Below are 24,402 nucleotides of genomic sequence, written 5' to 3' on the forward strand. Positions count from 1 at the left end.
TAAATCACTTTGCCTCTCCAGGTCTCCTTTCTTTCTTAAACCAAAAAGTTAGGTTAAATATTTCCCAACCTTCACTGCTTTAGGAATTTGGAGCGTGTGTGTAGGGGTGCCGTTGCTGTTGCTCTTGTTGGGGGAGGAGGTTGCTTGCTCAGATCTTCCCAGCAGAAAGTCCCGTACAAGGTTCACGGTGAGGTGGACTTCAGTTTGCTTAACCAGGAACCCTGGGTACCAGGGCCACCTCAGTCTAATACACTCCCAATTATTTTAACAGTGAAATGAGGACAAGTTTTGCTGTCGTTTCCGTGTCTGTAAAAATAAGTGACTCTGGGCAGAACTGCAGACGGAAAAGGCTAACTGCCTCTACCCTGTCCCCTGCACTTCTCATTTTCTCAGCCGAATGCCCCACCTCTAATAGCTTCTCCGCCACCACATCTGCCTCTAGGGGCCCTGGTCACAGAGAGGTCATTTTTCCTGGTTGTACTTTTTACGCTGCTGCACTGGGGTGACTACCACACGATGACACATGGAGACGAAGTCTCCCCAGTGGCAAGGACAGCATCTGGAGCCGAACTCACCTTAGATGACTCAATCCCCAACTTCCTGTCACATCTGATTTGAAATACAAATTCTAGATTTCCCAATCTGAAATTGCACTTGTCGTAGACCTTCAGGGACTATCTCATCCGATTCCCCAAACTCCATTGAGCACAATAATTACTGAGCTCCTTGCTTATGTTTGCAGTGTGTAATGATTACGTTTGTGGTAGGGAGTTCGTACATGTACAAAGTACATTTTAATTCTTTTTCCATCTTCTCCTTCCTCCCTCCCTGCTCCTTCCGACTCTTAACCTCCTCATTTGCAAAAATTCTATCTTTATTGTTTCTTTCTTCAATTCTTTTTCCTCTCCCTTCTCCTTTCCCTCCCTCCATTTCTTGTTTCACCTCTTTAAAAATGTATATTCATAGGCCTTACTCTTAGAAATTCTGATTCATTTAGTCTTGGTGGGAACTCAGGAATATACTTTCATAATAAGGTTTTCAGGGATGTGCAGAAGGAGGCTTCTAGGAGATTCAGTTGTGTTCTTTGAGAAACTCTAGTTAAAAAATCACAAGTGTGGAAAAACTCCTGAATTCTAATAATCTAGGTCAAATTTTAAAAGTATTATACCTATTATAAGGCAGCACAAAACTGAGTGAAAAATGACATGAGAATAAATGACACTGAATTATTTTTAAACCATGAGAATGTGGGAACACAATTAACTTATAAATCTCTTTTGAAAAGTTTAAGTTTCAAGAGTTTTCCTTAAACTAAAACTTCTTGTCATAGTTGGAGAGAAAGAGCACTGTTATAAAGAGATACATCAAAACCTCTGCTAAGGACCTCTATAGAAGGTCCCTGATACGCCACAACCACATGTATTTTTCAGCTCCCCGAATTAAGACAATCTATAAAGAAATGTTCATTTATTAGCAACTTGTGTTTGACAGTTTATTTCATGTCAGCCTCCAGCTTTCCTTTGCAAGCTTATTTGCATAATGTGTTATTATGTCTAAATGGAAAACTAAATGCCTCCATGTGGTCTTTAAATGACAAGTGCTTGTCAGCTTCATGCAATATTCAGAAGTAATAGATCCAAATCACAACAGCACTCACTGAGATGTTAAAGAAAAACTTGTTGTGTATCCTTCCTTGACAAATTTACACTTTGGTACAGAATTGTCAATTAGACTTTCCATGTGTTAAACAGTTTAGCTCAACTGTGAAGGAATTTACTGTAGCTTTATTCTACTATATTCTAAGTAATTACAATTCACATTATAATTTTTTTATTATTTCAAAGCAACTCAGGGAGTAATCTCCAAATGACCTTGGCAAGAGATCTCTAAGAACTGTGTTTAATTGTTTTAAAATATGTGGAAGTTTACGATAACGTTTTTAAGAACTCTGGTGGAAAAACTCGTGTGGAAATCCAAAATTAATTTGTTCTTACATCTGTTGTTTGAGAATCGGCAAAATGGTGGTAGCTTTGATATTTAACAAGAAATACGCTATTTTAAAGGCGTTTTTATAGCATCAGCTTTTCCTCGTATTTATTTAGAACTGTCATCATTTTAACGTACTGATTCGACAGTAACTTTAAATCTAACATTAGCACCGACAGCTGAAACTCCCTCCACAGAACCCACTGGAAAGAAGTCACTTTGGCTCCAGGGCCTTTTCAATCCAAAGACAAGGAGGAAGAGAAAGTAGGTACAGCACAGCAATCCAGGCCGTCCCCAGCCCCAGCTGTTCCCTTCCCTCCCACCCACACGTGGCTGCGGGAAGGCTCAGGCCCGAAGCCCAGGCTGACCCTCAGTAGGGCGGGTCCTGGAGGCTTTCGGGCAGAAACGTGAAAGATACTGCAGGCCTGAGACGCGGGGTGTGGGCATCGGGGCGGCTTCCCACGGCGCAGAGCAGCGCTGGCTCCCACGGGGAGGAGGAGGGACCCGGCACAAAGGGAAAGGGAGAGAGGTGGGCTGGGTTCCCTCTGCGTCAGCTGGCAGAACCCCCGATAGACCAACGACCAGCCACGGAAAGAGACAAGTGACAACGCGACTGATTTTTCGGGGATCCCCCAGGACTGGGTTGATTTGGGGCTCGGAGGGACGAGAGGTGGGAAATGCGCTTTCAGGGCTGCTTGACCGCACCCTGACTCTGGAGAGCTACGATGCGTTCAGTCGGCTTTGTCTGGAGGGCCGGACCCTGGTGACGGACGGCAAGTGAATGGACAGAGGCTGACCTCAGAGCGACAGCAAGGACCCAGCGAACCCAGATAATGGCCTATTGAGGCGAGTTCCTAAGAGACCTTAAAACGTAGTCACAGAGAAAGAATTCACAGCAGCAGACTGGAAACGAAGCGTCGGAGGGAATGTTTCATAAAGGAGAAAAACAGTGAACTCAGAGCTGTGGGATTCATGAAACCCTGGCTATAAAATACCTTAAAGTTACGCTGCCCCACTCGCGTCCTTTGACACGGAACGAAAAAGCAGCCCAGGAAATGAGTTATAAAATTGTTTACCAGGCTGCTTAAGGCAAAATGGGCCCTGGATTGCAGTCACGTAGCATTTAGTCACCTGTGCTTTTATCATGTCTTGCTGGAGAAAGTGTCAGTCTATCCATGTCCTCTCCAAAGCTTTACTCATAAGTTAAAGTAGAGCAAATGGATAGGTGACAAATCTAATCCTCTTTCATTTACTGTCCAAGATATTCTTGTCAGTGCTCACTCTCTTGTTACGTTTACTAATATCTATTGCAATCGTAGTAGCTACAAAACATTATAGAACGAATGATGGTGAAACTGACCTTTTTGGAACAGATATAAAAACCTTTCAAATTATAGTACATACCTGTTTCAGTCTCAAAGTACTCATTTATTTAAAATTTATCCAATAAATAAATATGCATTGCTTAGCACCCACTCCATTCATTCATTTGGCAAAAACATCTTCATCACTTGTTAGATGAAAGGCATTTTTCTAGAAAACTGAGACACAGCAGTACGCGAAAGAGAAGACATTCCTAAACTAATAGTGCGTACGCTGCAGAGGGAGAGAGAGTGATTATGTAAAATAATTCATAATGTACTCTCAGAAGTGGTTAAGTACATTGTAGAGAAATGAAGCCAACGAAGTTTTGGGAGCTCTAGCCCACAGTCGCTACTAAGTTACTGTGGGGGCAGCACTAACTCACTGTAGAACATCAGAGGACTAACACTTTGTCGTTGTTGCTGCTGTTGGTTGTTTTTTGATCTTCTTTTTAAGGCAGCATCTCACTAGTCGCTAAACTCCTCAGGCTGGGCTTGAAATTGCAGTCCTCCTTCCTTGGCCTCCTAGAGTGCTGGGATTAACAGGTGTGAGCTACTGCGTTTCACACTGTGGGACTTATACAATACTAGTTCTTCAGAAAAATAATAGGTGTTTTGTGAAAAATCAAACTCTTGTAGTTAAATAATTTTAATAAATGATGGATTAAATGAAATAAATGTATTTCTTTACAGTTCTTCATAGGCTATGAAATGCTAATATTTACTAGAGCTCTACTATACGAGAATACTGTGGTATTACACAGAGCATTTCCCTATCTTGACTGGAATACACTGTACAAATCGTGGAAAGCATTTGGGAACAAAATACAGTACTGTAGATATTTATAAGTGGAGGTTGGAATTGCATATGTGCATATACTTTTGTGATACAGCCACATCCTTAGTGACCCAAACATCCTTCTGGCTATTAACATAGTAGAGTCAATACTGCATCTTAAGAAGTGATTGAGGCATTCAACTTTGAATATTGTTATCTGAGGAACTACCTACTGCTAATCTCCATGGAAGTGAAAAATATTGTTTTAAATTACAAAACGTGTATGTATTCAGGTTGTAAAAGTGTAAGATGGACAAGACAAAAAGGAAACATAAACTTTGATGATCCACTTAAAATATTTGCATTTGTCTATATGCCACACTAGACTGGTGTAGTGAAAAATGCACCCTAAGTCTAGGTGACACACAGATAACAAGTATGTGAAAAAGGTATGAACGAGCCAGTCAGTGAGCAAGGGTGTGACACAGCATTCCGCAGTACCACACTTACCCTGTAGTGGACACACTGCAATACTGTCTTTTTAATTATGGAGGGGAAATTCATAGGACACAAAATGCACCAGAAAGTAAATAATTTAGTGGCTGTTATGGTTTGTGTCTGGATGTCTCCCCAAAGCCTCATGCAGTTATGGGAGGTGGGCTTTTCAGAGGTGTCTGAATCTAGATTTTGTGGTCTATCTGTGATCCAGTGCTGGGGTTAAGGGTGTGGGTGCTGCACTAACCCTAGGGGGGGCAGTCTGCATACAATGTAAGAGACAGAAAGAGGCTTGTTCCTCCCCTCTCTTGTTGCTTTTGCTGTCTTTCATCACCATGATGTATTCTCCTCTGCCAACCCATTCTGCCTTGGAGCCAGCTGATTAGCCAGCCGAGTATGGACTGAAGCCTCTACAAACTGTGAGTTAAATAAATCTTTCCTCCTTTAACTTGGGATATCAGGTGTTTTGTCTCAGCAATGAGAGAAAAGTACCTAAGACGGTGGCCTTTAGTGTATTCATAATGTTGTAAAATCATCACCTCTATCTATTGCACAGTATGTTCATCACTGCAAAAGGACAGCCTACACCTCTTCGGCAGTGACTCCATTATGATCTGAACATTAAGTGTCCCCCACTGGCCGATGTGTTAAAGGTTCAGCCCCAAGCTGATGGTATTTGGGAGCTGGTGGAACCAGTTAGGAACTAACGCCTAGGACAAGGAGATTAGGCTATTGGGGCGAGTCCTTTAAGGAGCTATTGAGACCTTGCCACTTTCCTCCCCCCTCTGCTTCCTAGTTACCATGAGGGTAACAGTTTTGCTCTGCCCTGCACTCCTCACCAGAACTTCTGCCTTACCACAGGCCCAAATGCAATGAACAAGCTGACCAAAAACTGAACCCTGTAAAGCTCTGAGCAAAGATAAACTTTCCTCCTTACAGGCATTTTGTCACAGCAAAGGAAAACTAACAAACACGTCTTCATTTGTCTTCTCCTTCAGCCACTCAGTGTCTAATCTGTTCTCTCCTCTACTGTTTTTACTTATTCTAAAAATTTCATAAATGGAAACACAAATATGTGACCTTTTCTGTGTGATTTCCTATATTTAGTATTTTCATGTAGCAGTACTTATTTTCTTTTATGGCTAGTATAAGTCACATTTTGTCTATCCACTTATCCATTGATGGACACTTGACTTATGTATAGGCCTGCTATGAGGCTATGACCAGAACTTTACAGTTCACACATTATGAACCTATTTTCTTTTCTTTTTGGTACACACCTAGGAATGGATTTGTCATTTGTCACATGTTCAGCTTTTTGAGCTGCAACCTGTAAAGTTCTGTATAACAAGAAAAGGGAAAAGAAGAAAAAGAAAAAATTAGAACATGGAACCTAGTTAAGTTATGCTGCTGTCCAGTTATAAAGCAGAAAACAGAATAAGGTGAGTCTGAAGCCAAATTTTTAAGTAGGCTCTTGTCTTTCAATCAGCTTCTCTTGGGCATGTGTGCAGTCTCCATAATTCATTCACTGCAGTTTAGTAATTCTGTATCACCTCCACTCCAACTTCAGCAAATCTTTTCCTCATCTATGTCTTATTGTGAATTTAAGTTATTGTGTTGTTTATTTGTGTGTTCTCCATCCTCATTAGCATAGAGATCTTTGAGAGCAGGGACTTCCCGTGCTTATTTCTGTTTCAGAGGACTACAGACAATGACTAGCACACAATAAATGCTCAGTAAATATCCACAGCCTGATTTCTGTACTTATGGACCACAACTAACTTGGGCTTGTTAAAAGAACTTTTGGCATCAGCAAACGGCTGTGCTGGTGGAAGTGGGGGAAGAAATACTGAGCCACTACTGTCCAGGCTGCCTCGTCCTCTAACTGTGTACCACCAAGTGGACACTACTGTTCCCCTAGGCAGCACAGCTGTCCAGCTTGCTCCTAGCCATCTGTAGCTGTGATTTGCAAAGTTTGGAATCTTCTAGGTTTGTTTTTAAAGAGAAAATGAGGGAGCCTGCTATTCTCTAAAGTGACAGTGATTTATATGTGTAGCTCCCCAGGTATCAAAGAGAAAATGAACCCCAGGGCGTCCGAAGCTAACAGAAATAAAAGGCTTTCTAATGCATCTGCACATAAGCTACCAACCAGATTTAATTACCTGGAGAGATAGCAATCAGCCTGTTTCTCAAGGTAAGAGAAAAGTGAAAGGTAATAGAAAGTTGTATAAATACTGCTATTCATTTTTTAATCTACTGTAAAACTGGGGAGAGAACAAACACAGTCCTTCACCCTTCTTGGGCATCCTTCCTTGGGAATAATTATGCCTGCAGGGATTGGTTACAACCTTCAAGGCAACTGTGGTGGATTTTAGTGGTTGATAAGGTCCAGTGGTAATAAAATGAAGCAGGACCCTCAAGATAACTTGGTGGGGGGCAATTATGACCCATTACTGTATGAATCACACACTGTGATTAAACTCGTAGGAGGCACTCAGCACCCGCACTTGCTGTGAAAAGGGTCCTGATTAGCATTTGTACTATGCATTTTGGTAATCAGAAATCATTATAGAGAATGCAACATTAAATGAAGGAATATGGCAATCTCCCATGCATTAAATAGGCTAATTTTTAAAAAGAAATGACTTTATATCTAAAGCAAATAACACCATTTCTTTTCCCACAAAGCATTAACACTTGGTCAGATGCTCTCTACTACCATTCTATAAATTAGCAAATACTCCGCTCCTTGACAGAGGCTGTTTCCATTTAAATGTTGATATGTAACAGCTATTTTTGCTATGTGTCTTTAATCTTGTAGAGCTAAATGATGAATTAAACTAGCCAGAGACAGAAACAGCAAGTTTTGAATTCTTAAATAACTCAACAAATTAGGTCAAGATTCAGGAAAGATTCTGACAGAGGCGTGAGAAATATTCTTCATTCTATAAAGTACTAACAGGGATGAAAGGTGCTGATATAATATTTTTGGCATATTTTGACAACTTCAAGAGATTTGGATCTACCTTTTGTATTAAAGTTTTAAACAATAAAATTGTACCAAACCATTTTGCATATGAATTTAAAGGGCTTTTGCACATTTTTATAAGTAAACACACTGAAAAGTCCTTTTTGCAGTCTGCTTCCCACCCACAAGTATTCAATTCCTTTTATTTTAATTATATAGATTCCTTTGTTAGACATTCAGGAAAAGAGGCGGTCTCAAGCATTGAATGGGGCAGTCAAACTCTGCATTTGCTCAAAAGAAATTTCAAACACTTAATTGTTCACAGGCAAAATCTGAACTAATAATTAAGTGACCATTTACTCATTATTTTCTATCATATGATTAAAAGAACTTCTAACTTTGACTGTATTAATTTGCTTAAATTGTCATTGCTGAATTTTAATATCTTTTCTCCAGAAATCACTTGGATTGATTAACCAAAGAGCTAATGTTGGGCAGAAAGAAAGTAATTAGCACTTATTTAAAGTGCATTAGACAATAGCTAAATAGGGAAATTTCTTAACACTTAGTACAGTAAGATCAAAATATGATGGTTATTCACCATTTTCCCTTGCTTTTCTGTAACTGCCATTATTATAAAATTATTCTGTAAGGCAATGCTCATGGTGAATTTAGTACCATCTCCACAACTGTAATATCTGTATTTTCGTGGGACTGTTTATATTAACCCATCAGCCTGTCATTACTACAATGTGCTTTGCTAGTTCTATTCACGCCCTATATCTCTGTCCAACTTTGTGACCAGAAGCTGTCTAGCATTAGGACTGTGGTCAGCCATGCAAAACACAAAGCTGGTGGCATGAGCCAATACCGAGGTGCCCGAAGTTTGAGAAAGAATGGAGGGTAAGCAAAAGAGAACAACCAGTGAGCTCCAGGATCACACACAGTGAAATCAAAAGATTTGGCGAATGTTCCAATGTACCGTGGTAAAAGGTAGGTCGCCATCAGTGGCCTTCAAAAGATTCCTTCTTGCCTTGAAAATAATATCCTGTGCTTCTTAGCAGTATGTAGTTTACTGTAGCAAACTTTTTAAATTTTAATATCATGAAATTTTTTATCACCCTGCTACATTACTATGAATTTTTAACATAATTCAACCTCGTCACATTTTAAAAGCTAAAATAATGCTAGATTGAAGAGTGCAACGTAGAACCTGTGGATGTAGTCAACTTACCAAAAATAATGGCCACCCTGTGATTCTCAAAATCACCTGATTCAGAAATTCCATCGGTCCCATATTCAGCACCAGTGTAATGAAGCTTAGCATTTGGGCTCATAGAATGACAATGCTACTCTGAACTTGTGAGACAAAAGAACTGTACATTTTACTCAGCAGGGAGAAAAATACCCTTTTTTTACTTGAAAAGGTCTTGGCCTAGCATTATTATATAATAGAGGTTTCACTGATGACAGATCTTTGGGTTCCAATGCTTTGCCGAGGATAAGAGAAGAAATGTATAAAAACATGAAATTGTCTGTTTATTTGTGCAAAGAAGGGTATGAGTAGAATATGTTTTCAAGGTTAGGGTAAACAGGAAAACCAGAAGACAAATTTCAGCAAAACCATCAGGAATAGGTTAAAATAGGAAAGAAGATCTTCCAACACCTTTAAGTTTGTGATCCTCTGGGGTAATAGTGATCCCCAAACCACTTGAGCAGGAATACAATAACATTACTTACTGATAACGGCAGAGCTAGACGTTGAACCAGGTGGTTCGAGCTTATGAAAAATAAATGCAAGTTTTGCCTTTAAGGAGCTTGTAATGTAGTTGCGAACCCATGAGCAACATGATCATGCCAGAAGAGATCATATCTGTCGATCTAGCCCAATATTCTGCCCAGTCCGTGTTCGGTACTATGCTAAGTGCTTTCTATAGATTCATTCCTCTAGTACATTCAATTCTGTAAATTTATTGTCCCTTTCTTACAAATAAAATTTAACATTTTTAAATTGCTTAAATTTGAAATCCCAACCTCACATCCTTAGTCGGTGTTGGGTCTGATCTTCAGCTGTGCCTCCTGTCCTCTACGTTTTATGTCCCTCTGCTTCCTGAGGTCGCGTCAACCTCCTGTGCTCCAGGATGTATTTTAGAAAAGAGCTGGGGACACAAATCCAGAAGAGCTGACATTGGTCCTGATGGGTATTAGTCTCTAAAGAGACTGCTCTGGATCTTCAGACCCAGCGAAACCTCTGGTATACAATGGCAGGAATGGTCTTTCTCCAGACCAGCAGGTATCAGGTATGACTGGCCCTTTCTGCTATGCAGGCCTCTCGTACCTGTGCCTGCACTGCAGTGTGTGCCTTGAACCATTTTTTCTTTGCTCTTGAAGGGACAGGGAAACCTTATCCAGATCCCAAACTTCTGCTGAGCCACAAGCCCATTCAGCACTTCCTTTCCCAGGGACTCACTAGATCTTCCACTTTGGACGACCTCCTTGGCATGCATTAGCCGTGTGGAGATGGTGCCATCCAGGCAGAGGCAAGTCCACCTGCTCATCTGCCTCCTACCAATGCTGCTACACCTTTACCTTGAGAAAAGGGGCATAAGGAGGCTCTTTAGGTGTGTGTGATGTGTTTATGTGTGCCCACAGGCGCTTCTCCAATCTAAAAGTCTCCCAAATGCACGCTTGGAAAACATGCCATGTTCTCCTTGGAAAATAAATCACTAAGATGGTCTATTCCATAAACTCTGGTTTCTAATACTGGGTTTGCCATCTATGAATCATACAACCTTGGGAAGTACATTCTGTCCATGTGCCCAAATTTCTTCATCTGTAAAGTGGATTTTAGCCCAGCTCCTTCCTCCTTAAAGTTATGGAAAGGATTTACTAATTTTAAACAGATCAAGTGCTCAAAGCAGCAGCTGGCAGGTGGTAATAGAGGGGATGGTCATTATCCCCTCCTCCTCTTTCATCTTCCATTCCCTTCCTTCCAGGACCAAAGGCTCTGGACTCTATTCCACACAGCACTCTTCTCCCCAAGGCAGGAGACTGGAGTTCTCCTACACACAGTAGGATTGATCTCTGCATTAAAAAGCAAATTCTACCTTTCAAACATTCCATTCTTGGTCCTTAATGTCCATCTTGACACAGCCCAGCTCTCACCATGATGGCTTCCTACACAGTCCTAGTTGGTAATCAGAGCTGAACACTAACGTCCTTTAAATCACTCTTATTCTAGCACCACCAAGTCCCCCTTTGAAGACAGGTAAGTGCCTTACAATGACAGGATCAGTCAATAAAAATATTTTGAAAGCACAAATCTCACGATTGTATTTCAAATTATCATTCCCATTATACGTTTCATGTGCTATTTAAGATCCTTTAAGGGAAGGCGTGCTATCAATGTTAAATGCACTTGAGAATCACCACTGAAGCTTCCAAGCAGTGATTTCTAATATCTCCCCAAATTTGCTAAATCAGAATTCCCAAAGAAAACAGCCCGAGTTTTAAAAAGTCCTCCTTAGTAGGAGGTAATTGTAGTATTCCAAGATTAAAGGCGCTGTTGCTCATTCATAGGATAGAGCATAAAGATACGTGAATTGGGAAATAGTGGACCTGTCTTCTGCTTCTCACCCTGCTTATTCACTGAGCAACCTTGGCAAAATTTATTTCACTTCCATAAACCTCATTTTTTTCATATACAAAATAGGAATAAAGGTACTGGAGGAGAAGAGAGATCTTACCCATTGGGAAGTTCGTGTCTGAGGCCCCCGTAACACAATATAGATTAATAAGAGAAAAATGCACAAGCTTATGTAACATAAACTTTTATGTGACCCAGAAGCCTTCCAAAATGAAGACCCAGGGAAATGGAGAAGCCATATGTTTTTATGCAAACTTTGGTGAAAAGTGGAGCATTAGGAAGACCTATGACCTAATGACAATAAGCTGTAATGAATTTACCAAGACCTGTTTATTCAGATTCTTCTTGGCGTTGCTGTCCTTTCAGAGGTAACGACATTCCCTTCCTCTGAATATAGGGCAGGTGCCTCTGGGATGAGGGTCTTATGATCTACTTTAGGGGACGGTCAGAAAATTTTTTTCTGTTTCAAGGCCTGCTTCAGGGAAGAAGGGGCAAGAAAAAAGTCCAAGTAACCTTTCTGCCTCTGCTATTTCCGCATGTGCCAGCGTATATATTTGGGGATGCCATGTCTTGAACCCCATCGATAGTAACTGCTTTACAAGGTTACGAGAGGATAGAAATACATAGTGCGAACACAAGGTGTGGTGCTGACTAAGCACTGAATGTGTGGAGCTGTCGCTGATATTACCATGTCATACCTGACAAATGATAGAAAAACTATGAAAACTCCCCACAGTTATCATCTACAGTTGATATATAACAGCCAATCCATGAATCATAGCACATCTGACTGTAAAAGTCATGAAATAATACATAATGAATTAACATTTAGACTCCAGGGTATCTAACTTTAAACTCATATGTGTTCCACTTTTCACATTGTTTATTAACTGCAGGTAGCATATCACAGAAGTGCAGTGAAAGAAGGAATAACCAGAGCTGGGCATGGTGGCACACATCTGTCATCCCCGCAGTCAGGAGGCTGAGGCAGGAGGATCGCTGTGAGTTTGAGACTAGCCTGTGCTAGACAGTGAGTCCAGGCCAGCCTGAACTACATAGCAAAACCCTATCTCAAAAAAGAGTCAAAAACAAAGTCCAAGTACAGCACACAGTGCTGGTCAAAGTGACTGGGCAACAGGAAGCCTTCTACTGCAGTGCAGTGTGTTATGAATATCTGTGTAGCTCGCACACACGAAGCAGTGCAGAGCCTCAGCTCCTCCTCTGCCCATCCAGACCAGGAGGCATATTCCTCTGTCTTAGTCATGCGAGTAGAGTTATCTGATTACTAGAGACTCCCTCTCCATGACAGTCTGCTGAAATTACTCAAACTAGCCAATCCTGAATTGTGCACCTTACCTATGACAGTCTTAGACCTCAACGCTCCCTGCCTCCTAGCCACCCTGGTGCTATTCTCATGAAGCTTTGCTGAACTTTGTTTCACTGGGCCTTCCTGTGTCTCCTCTTCTGGCTGCACAGCTAATAGAGGAATATACAAACACCTGAGAAACAAGAATTAAGACTGAGGATGCAAAATGGAAGGTGTTTAGCATTGCTTTAAAATTATTTCTTTTGGAAACAGTTACCACTGCTATTTGGTAAAGGAGAAATATATTCCAGTGAAGCTTAAATTCAGTGGCTTGATCTCAACAAGCATTAGGGAGTCCTTGGGTCCCAAGTTACTCTTTGCCAAGTTCTCCACGAAAACTGACACTATCCATAGTGTCTGATTATAGTGTGTGTGTGAATGAAATGCGTACATACACGAGAGGTACATCTTTACTTACATTATTCACAAAGCCAACTATTTTCATACACAACTATTTTCATATGTAAGAAAATATCCTGAAACATTCACCTGTAAATGACTGCTGTGATGATTCCTTATGCAGTCGCTGTTTGACATTATGTTCTAAACCAGGTGATCTCCAGTGACAATGTACTGAGTGATAAGTGTGCATTTCTCTGTTGAAAACTTTCATAAAGCCGCCTCTAAATAGGTATTATTTACATCTTCCTTGTTTTTACATCCACCTTCTGTTCTTGGTATTGCTACCACATGAACAGTGCGTGGGGAGGGAAGAGCCCTCACTTTGGAAAAGCTCATGTGAATGAGGACATCATTTCTCCCGTGGGGTGGGAGTGTGAAGACCCCAGGCTTCCAAACTGATCTGGGCATCCTGTCTGCTGAGGGCTCCACCCTTCCCTTATTGAGACAAGTTCTGACAAAGCTGCGGCTGTCCAAGGGCGATAGAATGTGACCGCCACAGAACACAGGAAAATTCAAGACCGAGTGAAATTTCAGGTGATTTATTTCAAGTTAGAGATGTAACAGAAGGCTTTGGCTCATAGAGGCACTCATGCAGAATGAGAGCCATTAATCTCCGAGATGACGCTGAACAAGAAGGATTATTTTTTAAAAAACACAATATCCTATTAGTGAAGGAGAAAATATTAACATTGATGAAATTGTAGATACTTCAATATTCAGAATTTCGATTACTGAAAATATACCCATTTATGGAATGTAGTAACTGTCACATTCAATACTATGTACTAGATATTGTATGGAATAAAAAGACACTTCAGTGACAGTCTTTGTCCTCAAAATACTTCCAATCTGAAAAGGGAAAGACCAAGCATACAGGGTAGAATTATCTGTATTTTCTTTAGTGTAGAAACGTACAGTCCCCTTCAATTTTATCACTCCTTAACCTACATCTCTGGAACAAAAGCTCCACCTCAATTTCTAAAATTGCTTTCTTCAAAATCTTTCCCAGATTTCCCAAATACGGAGTAAAGTTCTGCTTGATCCTCTTCTAACAATTTGTATTTGCTCCTCCCAAAGCATTTAGTTTGTAATGCTGTAGCGTATTTCACTCTCTTTATGTTTCCACAACAAGAACATGAGCTCTTCAAGTCATAGTCATGCTCTGAATAGCACTTCTCGTCTGCAACCCAGAGTGGCCTTCCAGCTCGCCTCCCAGTGCAGGAGCTCAGAGTATCTGCTGAGTACATGAATGTGCAGATGATTGCACTGAAGCGATGGTAATGTATGAGTGCAGATTATTCTGCCCAGTGGGGCAGCTCTGTCTTAGTCATATTCTGCTTCTACATCAGTGTCATTTTACTTGCACCTCAGGTTTTCTAATTTCTGGCCACAACATGTTTCCCCTGGTTGGATAGCCTGAGCTGACCAAGCAGAGATGGACATGCAAGCTGCCCTCCAAAACTTTGTCCAGCAATAGAATTGAAGCAAAAACCAAGAACTTTACAAAACTGGAAAGCGTACGCACCAGAGAGGGTGAGTTCCTGATTACTTCAGCTTTTAAATGATTCACAGTGGCTAGAACGGGGGATTTCATTCTGCCCCACCCCAGTGGAGGATTTCACCAAGCCACTTGTGTTTCAAGCTTCAATTTCAAGCCAAAAAGAATTAAAGTGTTCAAATTTCAACCTTGGTTAGCTTGACATCCTGTCTACCCAAATGTTTGGCTATTCACTGAACAGCTTGCATAGCCTCTGTGGTTGCCATGGAGCCCATGTGAGACTGAATGCCACTTAATCTTCTAAATCCCTCTGTTAAAGGATTTTAGCCCACTCTCTCTGCTTCCTCCAACAAAATAAAATTTGAATGGTGGCAGTCAGTAGGTATCTCAGAACAAGCTATTGATTTTCAATTTCTCAATTTGTAAAACAAGTGATTTCTTATTACATAACATTTTGCCAAGAATCTCACTAATGATTAGGGTTCAAAGTCTATAAAATAGATTGAATTCTTTAGAATTAAAGCAATCTGGCATTTCTAATTTGAAAAAAAGAAGTTTCATTTAAAATGTCTGTAATAAAACACATCAATAATTTTTGGTAACTGCTACATGTATGATTTCTTAAAAAAAGCTTTAAACAAAAATAAATTAGAAAAAAAAAAAACCCTTTGATTTCTTTCCCTCTGAATTAGAAGGGACAATTTTGTGTTGCTATCACAGTTCCTTCTTTTTCCTTAATCACTGGTTCATCTTTAATTTATCAGGCAGCAGTTTCCCCAGAGATCTAAGCAACTGTTATTTTTGTGTATTTTTAGATTTGTAATTTTTCCTCCATATTTTAAAAAATATTATTCACACATAAACCAATAAGAAATGTCATATTGGTACACAACTCAGCTTTCTGGGAGAATTCTGTCCCTAAAAACAGTTTAAACAAATGGTTTGTAGGAGGGTATGTTTACCCTCTATTATGTTAACATCAGAATGCTGAGACACTTTCCTCGAACTCACCAGAAATCTATCATCCATGCATGTATCCAAAATTTCAAAGTACATTTATTTTAAAATATTGTTGAAATAATTTAAACTTCATTTTATTTCTTTTAAAATACATTTTAGCTCCAATTACCAGTGGTCAACCATGGTCCAAAAATATTTACATACTAAATTCCAGAAATAATTCATAAGGTTTAAAATGCTTCCTATTGAACTAGTATGATGAAGTCACACACCATCCTACTCCATCTGTCGTGGGACCTGAATCATCACTTGTTCCAGAGTATCTATGTTGTATACCCTACTCACCCATTAATCACTTGGTAGTCATCATGATAATCTGGTCAAGTCTTAGTATGGCAATGCCTGTCTTTAAGTAAACCTTACACACTATCTTTTTTTTTTCATGCTCACTTTCTATGTCACAATGCCACCATCATTCCCCTCTCTACCTCACCAGATAGGCGGGGCATCATCTCACATCACAAGAAAGATAAGTACAGTACAGTGAGGTATTTTAAGAGAGAGAAACACCATTTATAATGGTAATTGTCCCATTAGTTATTGTTGTTAATCTCTTTGTGACTAATTTATAAATGAAACTCCATTATATGCATATATCTATAGCATATATGTACAAGAAAAAAGCAGTATGTGGAGACTTTGTATGACCCAATTTCAGGCATCCACCGGTGGTCTTAGAGTGTGTTTCCCACAGATAAGGAGGTCTGCTCTGTGCTGAGTGCTGAGAGTGCATATTTCCATGATTTAAACATCCACTATGCAATGTTCTAGTACTATTTACTAGTTCTTATACTTTTTTCCTTTAAATCTCAAAAGAGGCCCTGATTCTAGGTGCCAGTGAGCAAGTTCATGTCCTACCCTTTTCAGCTTCTCTTTATCATGTGTTTTAATTGAAGTCCTTCTCTCTAAGCTTCTCACAGCCATTCTGTGAGCTCTTTTTCCCCTGCCATCACCCTTTGCTGTGCTACCTTGCCTGGGAGCTGGCTGATTATGGACTGAAACCTCTACGAACCATGAACCAAAACGAATCCTCCTTAGAGCTGTGGGTACTAGGTACTGTGTCTCAGTGATGAGGGAAGTAACTAAGACAAACTCCGGTACTGAAGAAGCTGGGTCTTTACTGTGATATTACTCAACTGTGGTTCAGAAGCCTTTGGAACTGATTCAGAGAAGAAATTTGAAAAGGTCTTGGAGATGCCAGCTAGAGAAATAGCCCTAAAATGCTCTAAACCTAGTTTGATGGAAGATTCCAGTCAGAGCTCAGAAGACCAGAATGCATGGTTTCTTTTATATGAGAAATCAAAAGTAAAAATAAAGAAAAAGAATTTAAAATAGACAATAGGAAACCCTATATCATTTTTAATGTTCTTGATTTCTTTTGTTTACGTCTGTGATGTTGGTATGTTGCTATTTTTTTTTTTTACCACTCTCTTCAAAATAAAAAAATAGACAATAGGAAGTATGGGGCTAGATCCTTCTCAAATGGGAAGGGGATTAAGACATGAAGGGAGAGGGAGGTAAGGAGGGGAAGGGGATGAAAAACAAATTAAAATGTATTATGTACATGTACCAGCTCCGTACAAGAGATTTAGACTTTGTGCACTGCAAATGTGTATGAACTAAAAGAAAAAAAAAAAGCGGATAGAAAAGACCAGACTTGGGGCTGGGGATTTAGCTCAGCAGCACAGCACCTGCCTGGCAAGAGCAAGGTCGAGAGTTTGATTTCCGATACCAGAAAAAAAAAAAAAAAGAAAAGAAAAGACCAGACTTGTGAGGTTTCAGATGGGAACAAAGATTCAATTGGCAGTTAGACTCCACACTGTGTGTTATGCTCTGATAGAAAATTTGTCTCCATTTTGCTCCTGTCCTGAGAATTCCAGGGAGCCTGAGATTGAGATCGGTGGACTCGTTAACCCAGTGGAAGAAATTTCAAGACAGTCTAATGTTAAGACAGTGGCGTGGGTACTGCTGAGGACTTTTAGCCAGCTCTGCTTTGAGAGTCAAGAGGAAAAGTTGCAGTTGAATGATTTTAAAAATTCTGAGTTTGGCAAGAAAGGAAACTCCAGTAAAGTTAGGACTAACAAAGATGGAGCAGAGGACAAGTTGATTGCTAAAAATATCAGCATTAAGAAGAAGCCAAGTAGTTAACAACAGAACAATAGGAAAAATGCATTGAAGAAGTATGAGGAGCTAGCAAGGTCACACCATTGGCAGGCTCAAAATTGCAAAAGCAAAAGACTCTGCTTTGAAAAGAGAGCCCTAGAGCTCTCTGTTGGAGAAAGACTGATAGGGAGTTGATTCCCTAAGATTCAGTTCACAGGCACAGCCATCCAGGTGTTTGGAGGCCTGTACAACCTTGGTACAAAAAAGCCCTTATTACTCCAGGAAGTGGCAGACCTTGGCATCATCCACACGGTGTTGCCTTTGCCCGCCTGCAGAGTACAAGAGCTTGGATCAGGGAGCTTCCATCCAGATTTCAGAAGTCCTAGAAGACCAGACAATGTGTCCCTGCAGGGCAGTGAGTGAAGCTATGAGAGTAGAGTCAACAGTGGAGACCACACAACGTTGGAAAAGCCAGGAACATGGAACATCTGACGAAAGCCACAAACAAAGCCAGCTCAAGAGAGAAACCACAAGAACTGCGACCACTGGCAGTGCTGTAGACACAGGGCCACCCAAACCCTTAGAAGTTCACCCCTCACGCAGCCTGCCTCGGGCACTGGAGATGGAACCATGGGATTTAACGTTTGCCGTGCTGGATTCCAGTCTTGCTCTGCTCCATTCTTTCTATCCCCCTATTTTCCCCTTTTGAAGTGGAAGTGTTTACCCTGTGCCTTTGTGTATCAACAATGTTTAACTGTATTTGGCTTTTACAGGGGCTCACAGCTGAGTTTTCCTTAAATCTCAAAGGGGTCTTTGAACTTGGACTCTTCAGCAACACTGAGACAGGACTTTGGGGACTGGTAAAGATGAGTTAAATGCATTTTGCACAAAGGGATATGCATGAGTTGTTTGGGGCTTGGGGGGAGAATGTTATTGTTTATATCCATACGTCCCCTTAAGCCCTCGTGTGCTCCTAGGGTCATAGGGGCATGGCACTTACCAGCACATCAGTCCACTGAGGAGTTCATAGCTCAGTGTGACGTTGGGAAGTGAAGGCCTGGTCAGGAGGTGGGTGGCCAGGGACACGGCCTGGAAAGGTCTATCTCCACCCTCCTTTCTTGATTTCTCTTTCCTCTTGCTGCTGCTATGCCACAAGCTCTTTCTCCTTTGCCATGCCTTGCCTTGGAGTTAGCTGACTATGGACTGAAACCTCCACAAACTGTGAGGCAGAATAAACCTTTCCTCCTTAGGAAAAAGAAAAACCCTTGTTATCTTCGGGCTGCAAAGTTCTGCTTATTTAGTATACTTAACAGTCACTATCACTGGTGACCTCAGAAATGTCAAGACACTAGTGGTTTTCAGCTTCCGTTCTTTTCTCTGCCACACAGGACATTGCTGATCAATTTTGGTCCACTTTCTTTCCTACCTTGGCTCCAAAGGCCTCAGTGTTTGTACTCCAGTTCATTGTTCACTCTGTAAATATTCTCATTTTATTTTCTTGGCTCCAGCTCTTCCTTCACAAACTAAGGTTAGAACTTGACCACCATTTCTCTCTGCCACTGGTTCACTCTCCAGCCACCAAAATGTGCTTTTAAAAACTGACTTCAGGGACCAATCCAAAATGACTCTGAAATTTTGAATCAAAAATGAAGAACTTTGGGTTAAAATGGTGTAGGTATATTATTTTGTAATTTCTTTCCTAGTTCTCCACTGAAAAATGGAACACTTTCCAGCCTTGACTGCCCTACTGTCTTTACAAGGTTCATGTGCACGTTTGTCTTCTATATGTGGTCAAGTTGAATGTCTATGCAGAACTTACGTTTTTTTTTTTTTTACTTTTTCTGGGCAATTTATAAGTGTGTTAAATGAAATAAATTTCAGCCACAATCTTTAGGAGACCCAGTAAGTTACCTGGTCCCAGTTTATTTCTCAAAAAAGAAAAAATAGATGCAACATTTAGCAACTCTCATTGAACACTTGGTTGATTTTCTTGATCATATAAATGCTAAAGTGTAAATCTCCCTTAAGATGATCCAGGGATGCCCATCTTCCTACAATGATTGTATCCTACTGAATCATTATAGTATACTTATTTTACATAGAAACTTTAAGAAAACACCTTTTATTTAACTTTCTTTGTAGACACTTAAAGTCTGTTTACAGAAAAACAAGGAAAGACATCAATCACATAGATAATGATTACAAAATTTCTAAAGAATTTTAATGGTTATTACAATATCATTATATATTCCAAAAAATAAAACTCAAGCTATTTATACCTAATTTTATTTCTATTAAAATAAAAATAGTCCATCTATGTGAACTGATGGAGTCATCCTCAGCAAAGAAGAAAAGAACATGATGGAACACATAATGAATACATGGGATGTGGGCCCAGATTTGAGCTATCAAGAATTTCAAAAGTATCTCCGCTTTTAAAAAAACACAAAATACCACAGCTTGCCTTCAAAACTACTTAAATAATTTTCTGTTCATTCTATAAAGGAAATGATACATTAATTGATATTGTATCTGCAGAAATAGTTTTGTATCATCTTTTGCATCATCTTTCAACTTTAAATCTTAATTACAACTTAAATAATTTAGGGGTTGTATTTGTCAGGAGAACAGAATCAATATGTGTGTGTGAGGTGATTTATTATAAGGAATTGGCTCATGATATTATGGATGAGAAATCCTGCTATCTTCTATTGGCAAGCTGGGGAAGAAGCAGAGGTGTAGTTCTAAGAACTAGAGAGTTGGTAATATAGAAATCTCAAGTCTCAGCTCAAGCAGTCAGAATGAAAGAACAAATTCCCCCTTCTCAACATTTGTGTTCTATTCAGACCTTCAGCAGATTGGACAATGCCCACCCACACTGGGTCCTCTGACTCAAATGCTTATCTTGCCTGGAAACACCTCCCAACCACTAAGAAATAATATTTAGCCTAGGTACCCCATGTCCAGTCAGGCTGGCACATCAACTTAACTATCACAGGAATATACTGAGAAATAAAATATCTTACCTAGACTTCTCATTATGACCATTAAGAAGCAATGGTACATTTCCAATGAAAATCTTTAAAGAGCTGTGTGTGTGCGCGCACATCTACATATGTGTATTGATAAACTAATAATAAATTTTAATCTGAAATGCAAATAACTAATAGCAAAGGTAATTATCAAAAAGCAGTGTTAATGTCCTGTGTTTCTAAATATAAAGAATTATTATGAATTATAATAAGTAATTTTGTGAAACTGCTGTAAGAATAGAATACACAAATGGAATAGAATATAGAATTTTGCAAAAAACTCATCTATACATAGCCATTCCTATGTACCTAAACAAAGATGCCATTATAATGTATGTACTAAGGAAAGGGTGATCATTCCAGGAAAAGGGGCTGGATTAATTTATATTCATATGAGTAAAAATGAATCTTGACCTTTATCTCATATCATATGTAAAAGCTGATTTCAGATGGATCCTAAGCTTAGTGAAGACTAAGATATAGAAGATAATATAAAGGGTATTTTCATACACTGAAGATAGGCAACATGTGAAAAGTAAAACAAAAGCACTAATAATAAAAAGAGATTGACAAATAGCACTTAGTAACTTTGAGAACCTCTGCCAATTGAGACACGTTAAGAAATTTAAAAGCTAACAATGGAAGAAGAGATTTGCAGTAAAAACATCTGGCAAAATATCATCACCCAGAATATGTAACTAATTCCTGTGAATCAAATATTAAAATATAGAAAATCCAATTTTGAAACATGGCCACATACTTGAGAACAATGGGATATAAAAATGGCCAATAAACATATGATAAATAGATCAATTAGGTAGATACAACTGAAATCACAGGAAGGTCTGGGTGTTACTCAGTAGTAAAGCGCTTGCCTAGTATAAGCAAGACCCTGAGCTGGATCCCAGCACTGGAGGAGAAAAGATGAAACCACTATAGAAGAAATGTCACACTCACCAAAACAGCTAAAATTAACATCAGACTGATCACACAGTAGTAATATTGGTACGAAACTGGACTTATCAGAACTTTCAGACCATCCTACTGGAAATGTAATCAGGACAGCACTTTTTAATACTCTAATAATATCTACTAAACATACTCCTACCATATGGTGCAAGGAGTCTATTACCAGGTATCTACCTGTAAAAATGAGCACATCTATCCACCAAAAAACATGTCAATAATGTTTATATAAGTTTATTAATAACGGCAAAAATTGTGAAAAATCTAAATGCCCACCAATAATTTGAGTAGACAAATGATGGTATATTAATATAAAGAAATATGTAGCAATAAAAAGAAGGCACTATAGCCATGTATAATGGCATGGGTCTATTTTATACACATACATTTGCACAAAAACCTGACACAGAAGACTTCCTATGAAATTCAATGCCAAGCAAAATTAGCCTATACAAATTGGCTCTGAAATAGTGATGGCTTTTTGGCAAATAGATGTGGGACTGAAAGAGGACACAGGAGATCTTTCTGTGGTACTGGAAGTGGTCTATATTTTGATCTGGGTAATGGTTACCTGAGAGTACACATGTTTCTTAAATTCATTAAGATACACACTTAAGATTTAAATATTTTCCTGCAGATGTGTCAGACTCAAAAATCTTTAATTTTTTTTTTTCAATTTCTTAGGAAGTCTGATGTGGCCATTCTCTGCAATGCAGTATACAATGACTGTCTTTGTTCCAGACCATCTTTTCAAATATGTCTGTACTACAAAAGGCATTTAAAAAGGATACTATCTCCCTATGGGGCAGACAGAAGACTTGTTTACTGTCCTGCGTAATAAAGGTAATGTCCGCCTGCAGGGCAAAAGTCTGGCAGGATTGCTTTCGTCCTGTGCAAAAGATCCAGGTCATCTGGACTCTGCTCCTCATCTGTGACGCAGCCTGCCGCATGCACAGCCTCCACCTCAGTCTTTCACGTCGCAGCAGGAATAAACCAGTGCCAACATGAATCTCATGCTAATTTTTGTGTTATTAGCAAAGTCCTTTGTCTCTGAACCAGGAGTCTTGTGTCTCTGTTTCATGTCTTAGCCGTGAACCTGTAGGTGGCTCAGTGATTAGCCTGCCAATAGGTTATTTGACAATCTACAGAGGCCCTTGTTTAAATAGGCAGTGTGCAACCAAAGATAAATTGTTGTTCTCATGCCTTACCTAATTATTTTTCTTGCTTCTGCACCAGTTCATGCTTCAACACACTGTGCGTTTTTCTCTGGATGACATCAGTCTCCTCACTACCAAGACCTTCCACAGCTGCTTTCCTTTCCTGAGAATGCCCTGTATTATGTAGCTGGTCAAAGACACATATTCACTCCTCAGAAAAACACCTAGGAAAGAAGACTTCCAGAACTGCTTCAGAAAGTGACAAAAATGATAGGACAACTGTTCTCAGAATAAGAGGGAGCATTTTAAGGGGGATTAATGGTAATATACCTTTTATTGTAAGAAATTTTTAATTTACATATTCACTAAATATTTTGATCAGCCCATGTATGTGATCACACTCCGTGCTTCCAAATGATACTTGACCTCTACTGCTGATTAACTCTCAGTCTCAAAGCAAGGACTATTTCTCATTTTTTTGTCTACTTTCTTTACCTCAGTTTCTGGCATATAATCATTGCTTAATAAATGTTTACATTAGAAATGAAGAAGGGATGAACAAAAAAAAGGGAAGGAAGAGAGAAAGAAAGAAAGAAAGAAAGAAAGAAAGAAAGAAAGAAAGAAAGAAAGAAAGAAAGAAAGAAAGAAAGGAGGAAGGAAAAGAAAGAGATAGAAGAGACAGAAACAGTGAGAAAGGGAATATGGATGTTGCACATTGTCGGGTCTGCTTTCATGCTATGGCTCTGAAGAGGGAAACATTAGGATAGGCTTCAACTCATATTTTATTTCATCTGTTTGTAGCCTGTGGCCTAAAGGACTTAAAGCATGATTCAAAGCCAGAGTCAAGAATACGCCTCAGCCCAAGTCCTTACCAGAGAGTTACAGCTAACCTTTGACTAGACATGGCCTAGTATGTTAGAAAGGGCACCTGGTTTAACAGGAAGTGATTAAAGACCAGGCCATCTGTACAGGTGCAATAGGACTTTTGAATATACAGGACACTATGACTGAATAAAAATATAAACAGATAGAGAAAATCATGGAGTTTTTTTCCCCAGAAACCCTCTCTGGAAAAATACTATAAAAGATTGGGGAGAATTTTTCAATTTGTTGCTGAGGGCATGAGGGAGTTAATGTACACTACCAACCTCCTCAGAATGGAGCCTGTGAACTGCAGGTCTATTCCTTCAGACTCTGCTTTCAAAAGAGCTATGTGGGTTTGTAGGCAGGCCAAAGAGGAAAAGCTGGACACGGATTTCAAGGGTCTTTCTTACCTTCCCTCTTCTCTCAGTCTCTCAGCCTTTCTGCCAAATAAGGGGTTAAAAGTTTCCGATGTGGTGGTGTAGATGAAGTGGAACTGGGTAAGTGTTTCACTGTCACCTTAGGCTTTGGACTTAGACCTCTGTTCAAATCTCAGTTTGGGAAACGGGGATTAACGGGACTGGTAACGCAATATTAGGGCCCAATGCCAGAGCAAATTCTAGGGCTGACAGCAAGCCTTGAACTAAGCTTAGGTTGCCCTCTCTGTGTGAGCTTCTGTCTGACCGCGGAGTCCACGCGGCCATCATACCTGCGTGTGAGGTGACTTTCCATTACTGTACCAAACACCTCACACGAGCAACCT

The 24,402-nt window shown here is 39.7% G+C and overlaps 1 long non-coding RNA gene across 1 annotated transcript; it reads right to left on the minus strand.

The window, feature by feature from the left end:
* Nucleotides 1–19,043: 19,043 nt before the first annotated feature.
* LOC106148984 lies at nt 19,044–24,135 on the minus strand. The gene is made up of 3 exons (XR_001234834.1): nt 24,053–24,135; nt 22,830–23,002; nt 19,044–19,250 (listed from the first exon to the last, which is right to left on the minus strand). It is a non-coding gene; the product is annotated as an uncharacterized LOC106148984 (long non-coding RNA).
* Nucleotides 24,136–24,402: the final 267 nt, after the last annotated feature.

Source organism: Chinchilla lanigera, unplaced genomic scaffold (genome assembly GCF_000276665.1).
Source record: "Chinchilla lanigera isolate Chin_1 unplaced genomic scaffold, ChiLan1.0 scaffold00034, whole genome shotgun sequence".
Classification (NCBI taxonomy): Eukaryota; Metazoa; Chordata; class Mammalia; order Rodentia; family Chinchillidae; genus Chinchilla; species Chinchilla lanigera.